This window comes from Nannospalax galili, unplaced genomic scaffold (assembly GCF_000622305.1).
Source record: "Nannospalax galili isolate Female #2095 unplaced genomic scaffold, S.galili_v1.0 scaffold1734, whole genome shotgun sequence".
In the NCBI taxonomy this organism is placed as follows: domain Eukaryota; kingdom Metazoa; phylum Chordata; class Mammalia; order Rodentia; family Spalacidae; genus Nannospalax; species Nannospalax galili.
Genome location: NW_008335062.1, coordinates 498022 through 504708, shown reverse-complemented (window position 1 = coordinate 504708; position 6687 = coordinate 498022). Strand labels below are relative to the sequence as shown.

Genomic DNA, 6687 nt, shown 5'->3' with positions numbered 1-6687 from the left:
GAATAAAGCAAGGAGCCCTGACCTCATGGAGCTTAGTGTCTGTTATTTATTACCATTTCACCTACATACTGCTTGTGACCCTGGGCAAGTCACTGCACCTTTCTGCACCTGTCACAGCTGCCCAATAGGGGAACAGGCAGGCTGGAATCAGAGTAGACACCAAGCCTGGTATACTGCAGAAGCCGAGCTGAACACCTGCCCAACCCACTAACCAGACAGCAAAGAGGACTGGGACTTTTTTAGAAATAAAGTCCAATGGGAAGAGGGAGGGAGCTGAGCTGTGACTGGTGTGCCACACGAACTGCTGCTGCTGCTGTCATGCTGCTCGGTGGTGGTCCTGTTAGCCAGGTCCTTGGCCTTCTCTGTAGCTGCCACCCCATCTCCTTTGCTTTCTCCTCGGCCTTTTCAGCTGTCTCAACAAGTGTTTTGGAAGGGGTCTCACCTTGTAGCTTGGCCACGATGTACTCAAAGCCCTTCATTGTCTTGGTCACATGCTTTTGAACCAGGCAAGACCAAACTCCTGGACAGCTATGGAGACACCAGATAAGCTAAAGGAGATTCAGGCTTCCCGGCGGATTTCCATCCAGGTACTGTTGTCAGAGTTCATACAGTAAACAGTAAAGTTCACATAGAGGTCACATCACTCCACCACCAGCAGCTGGACATTCCAGGTGATGGTGGTCATGGTCTGATTCTGTGGGTCCACAATAGAGTCTTCTCGACTGTATACTGAATGAACAGCATTGACAGAAAACAGTCATTCTGCCTAATGTGGCATTCTGTTGGTCTTCTCGGGAAGGGGTCTCCAAGACAGAAGCTTCTGGTCCAGGTCACCTCCTGGAGCACTATGTCTTCAGTTAAGACATGTTTGCTCTAGGGATTTAGGTACCATTTCCAGAAAGCAATGAACAGGAACTTCAGAGCACACTCTGGCCTAGGAAATACTTCACCATCATCCCAGCCTGGGCAGGCTCAGCATCTACCCAGCATGAGGTGTAGAGCCCAGGGGTATGTGGCTAGGTGCGCAACTGCCAGGCTAATTGCTCAGTGACCGCTATGCAGCACCCAAGTTGCTACCACCTCTACGAGGGACTATAGGTGACCATATCTTCCTATATCCTGCTATGCCTTAGTGTCTAACACAAAACCTGGCACATGGCAGGTGCTCAAAAATGTTTACTAATAATTAAATAGTTTCTTTAAATTTGCTATGGTTTGGATATAGTTTCAGTGTGTATCCCTAAAATGTGTGTATTTAAAGATTGGTCCCCAGCGTAAAAATGTTGAAGTGGAGCGAACTTTAAGAGCTGAGGCCTAGGTCAAGGTCATCGGAGCACTGCCTTCAGAAGAGATTGATGTTCTCAGGGGACCTCAGTTAGTGCTCATGAATACGGGTTGTTGTAAGTGATCACCCTGTGTATTTAGCCTCTTCTGTACATGGCTATTTCCCTTCCCATTTCTCCATCACACTTCATTCAGCCAGGGGGCTGGCTGAGAGAATAAGACTGAGTCACTCATTCACTTTCAATTCTCCGTAAACTTAACATCCAGTTCCTAAAGTGAGAGAAAAACACCTTCCACACCACCAGGAAATCACAGAGTGTCAAAATTACAGAGGCCTTAACAAAGCAACTAGACAGACCAACCTATCCCCTTCTCCTTCCCATGGCATAAATAGGAAAACTAAGGCACAGATAGTGGTAAAAAGTTGATCAGGAAACACAATGAGAACCAGTAAGAGAGCTAGGGTCCTAAACTCATCTCTCCTGCCTCCTAGCTTCATATACTCTTTCTAAGCCATTCATTCATTCCAAATGAATGAATGAATGAGAATTCACACCAGCATACTAGGACCTTTTCCTCAGCCTCCCTGTGCTAGCACACCTACTAGGACAGAGAGTTCAAGGCAATCTGAATAGCTCTCAGTGTTAAATGGGGCTTCTCTATCTTGAGTCTGAATCTGCCTTTGCCCTCTGGGAACTCATCTGGGAACCCTCAGGGCAAGAACCCTCCTGGAGAGATTAACATGGAGGTAAAAGAAAATAACATCATGTTTCTTAGAATTCTCTGGGTCAAAAGAAAGTAAACCAGCAGCTCTTTTGCGAGAAAAGCCATGGACTGAACTAGGGTAGGAACTGGCAGAATTTCTTTGGAGACTGTGGAGAGGGGCTACACGGCAGGAACTTGGAGTTGGGGAAGTGAGCTGTCTTTCTTATGTCCAACCTATGCAGTTGGCAGGACCTCTGATCCCTCTTTGACGACACCATCAAATCTTCAGTAAAATGACAAAGCCCAGAAAACATTCCCTGTGTAATTAGATTTTCATGGAAAACAGAGAAGGGCGAGGCTTTATGTCTCAGTGTTAGTTTGACAGGGCAGGGAGAGCTGCAGACCATGTGAGCAGGGACAGACACATGGCAAGCAATTGCAGTGCAGCTGAGCCATCTGTGGCTCAGAACAGGTCTTCCCGGACCTTGGAGGCTATGGAAATCACAAAGGGCACACACACAGGCAGTACAGAAAGATCTGCCACTCCCTCATCTCCTTGTTCCTTCACAAGACGGAAATTTATTGAATGTCAACTGTGTATGTTAGGCACTAGGGTTTCTATGGTGAAAGAACTAGATTCGGCATCTTAGATATTCTGCTGTGTGTTTTTAAGATGTCTTAAATGGGTATCTCCCATTTCCAAAGAGCTTCTAAGTTCTTTGAAGACTGGAGCTTATTTCTACTTCCTCCCCAATCCCCAACACCCTTCTGCCTAGTAAGAAACATAGACCCTTTACACTAAGTGAGTCTCTAAGAAATCTATATAGAGGTACACTGGTAGGTATGACTATCTGCCACATTCACAGCCTGGTCATTAAGAAGTTTAGCATGACTATGGTCTAATTCTAATGTGTAAATTAATTGTAATTTTAACACTTGTATCTGAATCAGGCACACCCAAAGGGGCCAGCCCTCTGCCTCCAGACGAGGCTGAGGCCCAGGTTAAGTCAGTGTGTGTTCCTGGCATAGGGTAAAACAAAAGTATGTGAGTTAGAAAACCTGGGTGTGACTGGACTCAGCAACTAGCCCACTGTGTGGTGAGAAGTCATGGTAATTTCCACTGGTCACAATTTGAAAACTCTTTCATTTGATCCTCTCAATAATCTGTGAGTTAGAGAAGTCAAATGGTGTGTTCAAGACCACAAGCTGGTGGGTGGTGGTATGGTAATTCGAGCCCAGGTGTGTCCAGGTCAGGAGCCTTCTCCATCAGTGTCCCTGAGGTGCATGCTCCAGATGCTACTGTGCTGTGTCTGGCAGAGTACCAGAGCTGAACTGATTCACAAACTGGTGGCCCCAGCCTCCTTTCAGTCCCTGCCTGATAGATTAGCTGGCTCTTTTCACCCCTAGCACCATTGAACAAAGACCAAAAGGAGGACAAGAAAGCTGGGTGGAGGATGGGGGTGAGTGAGAGAGACAGAGAAGAGGAGGATACGATCATCTCAGCACCCACCACCAGGGCCAGTTTTCCCTGGGCTCTCAGTCCTGTCTGATCTGCCTGTGGACCAAGTTCCCACCTGAAAATCTGTCTTGCTGACAACCTGTCAGTCACTCCCCAGGGTGAGCTGCTTCACAGGCTCCTCCAACCTCAGACCCTCCTGGGTCCCAAGCAAATGGGTGGTACAGAGTTGAGTTCTGACAGGGAGAAGCAGCAGCTACTCAGATGCACATGTCTGACAGACCCACATGTCAGCACCAGGGAGGGGGGTGGGGCCGATCACATCTGTTATGCTTTTAAGTCAACTCTGCACCCCTACCCTAAATTCTTGAAACACCTTTCAAAGCCTTACTGGAGTTACTATGTGTATGTGATGTGACTGCTGGTCAGCATTTCTCCTTTGGCCTCATCCCAACACTTCAGGCTGAATCAAGAGCTCCTGTCCTCTTCACCTGCTGGCTTGGCTTTCTTGACTAGACATATGTGACTACCACATGTTGTGCCTCTGTCACATCCCATTGGTCCCAGGAGCACTGAGACCCAACAGAAAGAAAAGAAAGAGGGACCTAAGTTATGCTGCAGAGGTCAAATCCAGAGAGAAGTTCCCTTATGCAAATTAACCTCTTCTCAGCTGTGCTCAGGGAACTGCTAGGTGATGTTGCTGTGGTGCTTCCATGTTAGTGGACATCCACTCATGCCCACTCCAGAGTGGGACTCTGTGCTGGGCTGCTGGTCACAGACGTGAACAAGGTAAGATCTTACTTCCTGAAGGGCTTCCGGATGACAGGGATTCAGCTCAGCAAATAAATCATCAGGGCCTAGAGCGAAAACTGCTCTTGAGAGTCTTAGGAACCCCAGGGCAGAAGGAAGAACTAAGGAAGAAACAAACTGTCCTGATGAAAACAGTGGGGACCTGACCACAGAGCGGATTTGGATCATACCCTGCTGTGCCTCACCAGACTTATAAATCAGTCATAAGGACACTGTCTTTTCAGCACTGGTCTAAGGACTGTGGCTCCTGGTGTGACAGATGCCCAGCAGAGCCCAGAACAAACTCCACAGAGAAGGCAGTGCTATAGGAAAGGTAGACCTGCTTATTCTTCAGGTAGGAAGAGGGCATGTGACCAAGAGCACAGCTAAGGCTTGCCACCAGGCAACACCTCCCCTGAGAAGCCATCCATGTTCCCACTTGCCATGTAGATTGTCCGTGTCTGTCCCTCTACAATGAGTTCATGAGCTGCTTGTGAGGGTAAGAATTGTCTCCCTCACTGTGGCATCTGCAGTGCCTGATGACCATTGTGTTCAGTGAACTCATACAGAAATAGCTGCTGAGTGGCAAAGAGTATGAGAAATGCCCTAGAAAGAAAAGAAACAGAAAGGAGCTGACATAGAGCTCCACTTGCACCAGGCACTAACCAGGTTGCTTATATGGATGATCAAGTTAGTTCCTCTATCACATGCTGCCATGCATAGTGTCCTTTCTATTTTACAAATGAGGAAATGGGGGCACATAGGTGATCTGGGGGACTGGGCAGAGATCCGGTAGCAAGAAGGTAGTAGTACCATGATTCCATGAGTCCATGTCCTATTTGTGGTTCTACAAGGCTCCTTTCATCCTTCCTGGTTCCTTCCAATCAGCTTAAGGATATTTGGCTGGAACCTCAGAACCCAGAGGGCAGCCTCTCCCTACCTATCCCAGCCCAGCTGTGTAAACAGACTCAAGCTGGGCTGTTCCAAGGAGGACTAAGGGAGGATGTGGCAGGGCAGGATAAGCTCCTGAGAATAGCTCCCACCATCAAGGTGGCCTAGAATATATCCTTCCATAACTCAGGGGAGGGGTTAAAAGCCTGAACTCAGTCAGCAGTCTGACACTACAAAAGACTCTCTACTCCACTACCTCTGCTCCAAGTGCATGGATACCTTACCCACTCAGCTCTGTACAGTGAAAGTCAGGGGTCTTGCAGCAAGCCTCATGTATATGATGTCAGAGCTTACAACTCCCATTGCAGCACCATGCCTCTGAGTACCACTGGCAGAACAGAATGCCCAGGGACCTGTTCGTCTCTTCTCTCTACCTGAATATACCTTTTTTCTCCATCCTTTTTTGTGCCCCAGAGTCACCCCCTTTCCTACACATAGGGCCAAATGCAAGGCCAAAACTTTGGCAGACATTACCCTAAGGATCCTATTACCAATTATGCAGAAGTTCCAAGTACCAGGATAGGTACAAGGATCACTTGCAGGATACCCACTACTCAACATCCAATGATCCAAATTTCTCAGCATGGGCTTTCTTAGTTGATTGATTCTTTTTCTGGAGGACCAGATAATCCCTATGTAAGAGCAACCGGCCACAAAGCCTGATGTGTTCAAACCAACACAAACACAAACTGCTTCGCACCCAGTCAGCACCATGAAATGCATGTGCTCAGCATCCACATTTGACTCTCAGACAAGCCAGCATAGTCTTGCACATACCACCCAGGAAGTCAGGAATCCACCCTGCCCAAAGGCTGACACTAGCATAACCTTGTCAGGGGATGCATGCCCTCCTCAGAAGCTGCTCAAAAACTTTCCACTTGGAAATCGGGCCCTGAGAGTCAGGGAAGCAGTGTGCCTACAGGAGGGAACTTCCCAGCTCTGGAAAACCACCCCATCCCTCCTGTGGATGGAGTGTCAGGAGGCAGTCAGTCAATACAGATCCTGGCACTCTCAAGGATTTTATCAACCAGTTCACAAATATTTAATGGTCACCGTCTATGTATGGGACCCTGGGGACAAAGCATGGTGTAGCAAAGAAGGGAAAGTCTAGAGTCAGGAAACTGACCTTGTCACTTCATTATTCATGTCTGGTAAAGGTTTCAAAACATTTCTTCAACACCAACTGTGTGCTGGACATGTTCATGTTCAGTTCTCCAATTTATAGATGTAATCACTGGAAGCCAGAGGCTAGGCCATTTCGTCTGAGGTGCGTAACTGCTGCCTCCATTGATTTATTCATAGAAATCCCTACCTCATTGGAATATTGTGTAAATAAATGTTAATTCATGTAAAATTATTAAGCAGTGCCTGCCACAATGTAAGTAGTCAATAGATGTTAGCTCATAGTTTGATGTTTTTGCCATAAAATGTTTGTAGCAATAAAGAGAGGGACTTCAAATAACTTCAGACCTCATTTTCCCCTTATAAACTCTAGCCTTGTG

The 6687-nt window shown here is 47.2% G+C and overlaps 1 pseudogene; it reads right to left on the bottom strand.

Annotated features, from left to right (window-relative positions):
* Positions 1–212: 212 nt before the first annotated feature.
* Positions 213–953, bottom strand: LOC103731390 (annotated as a pseudogene).
* Positions 954–6687: the final 5734 nt, after the last annotated feature.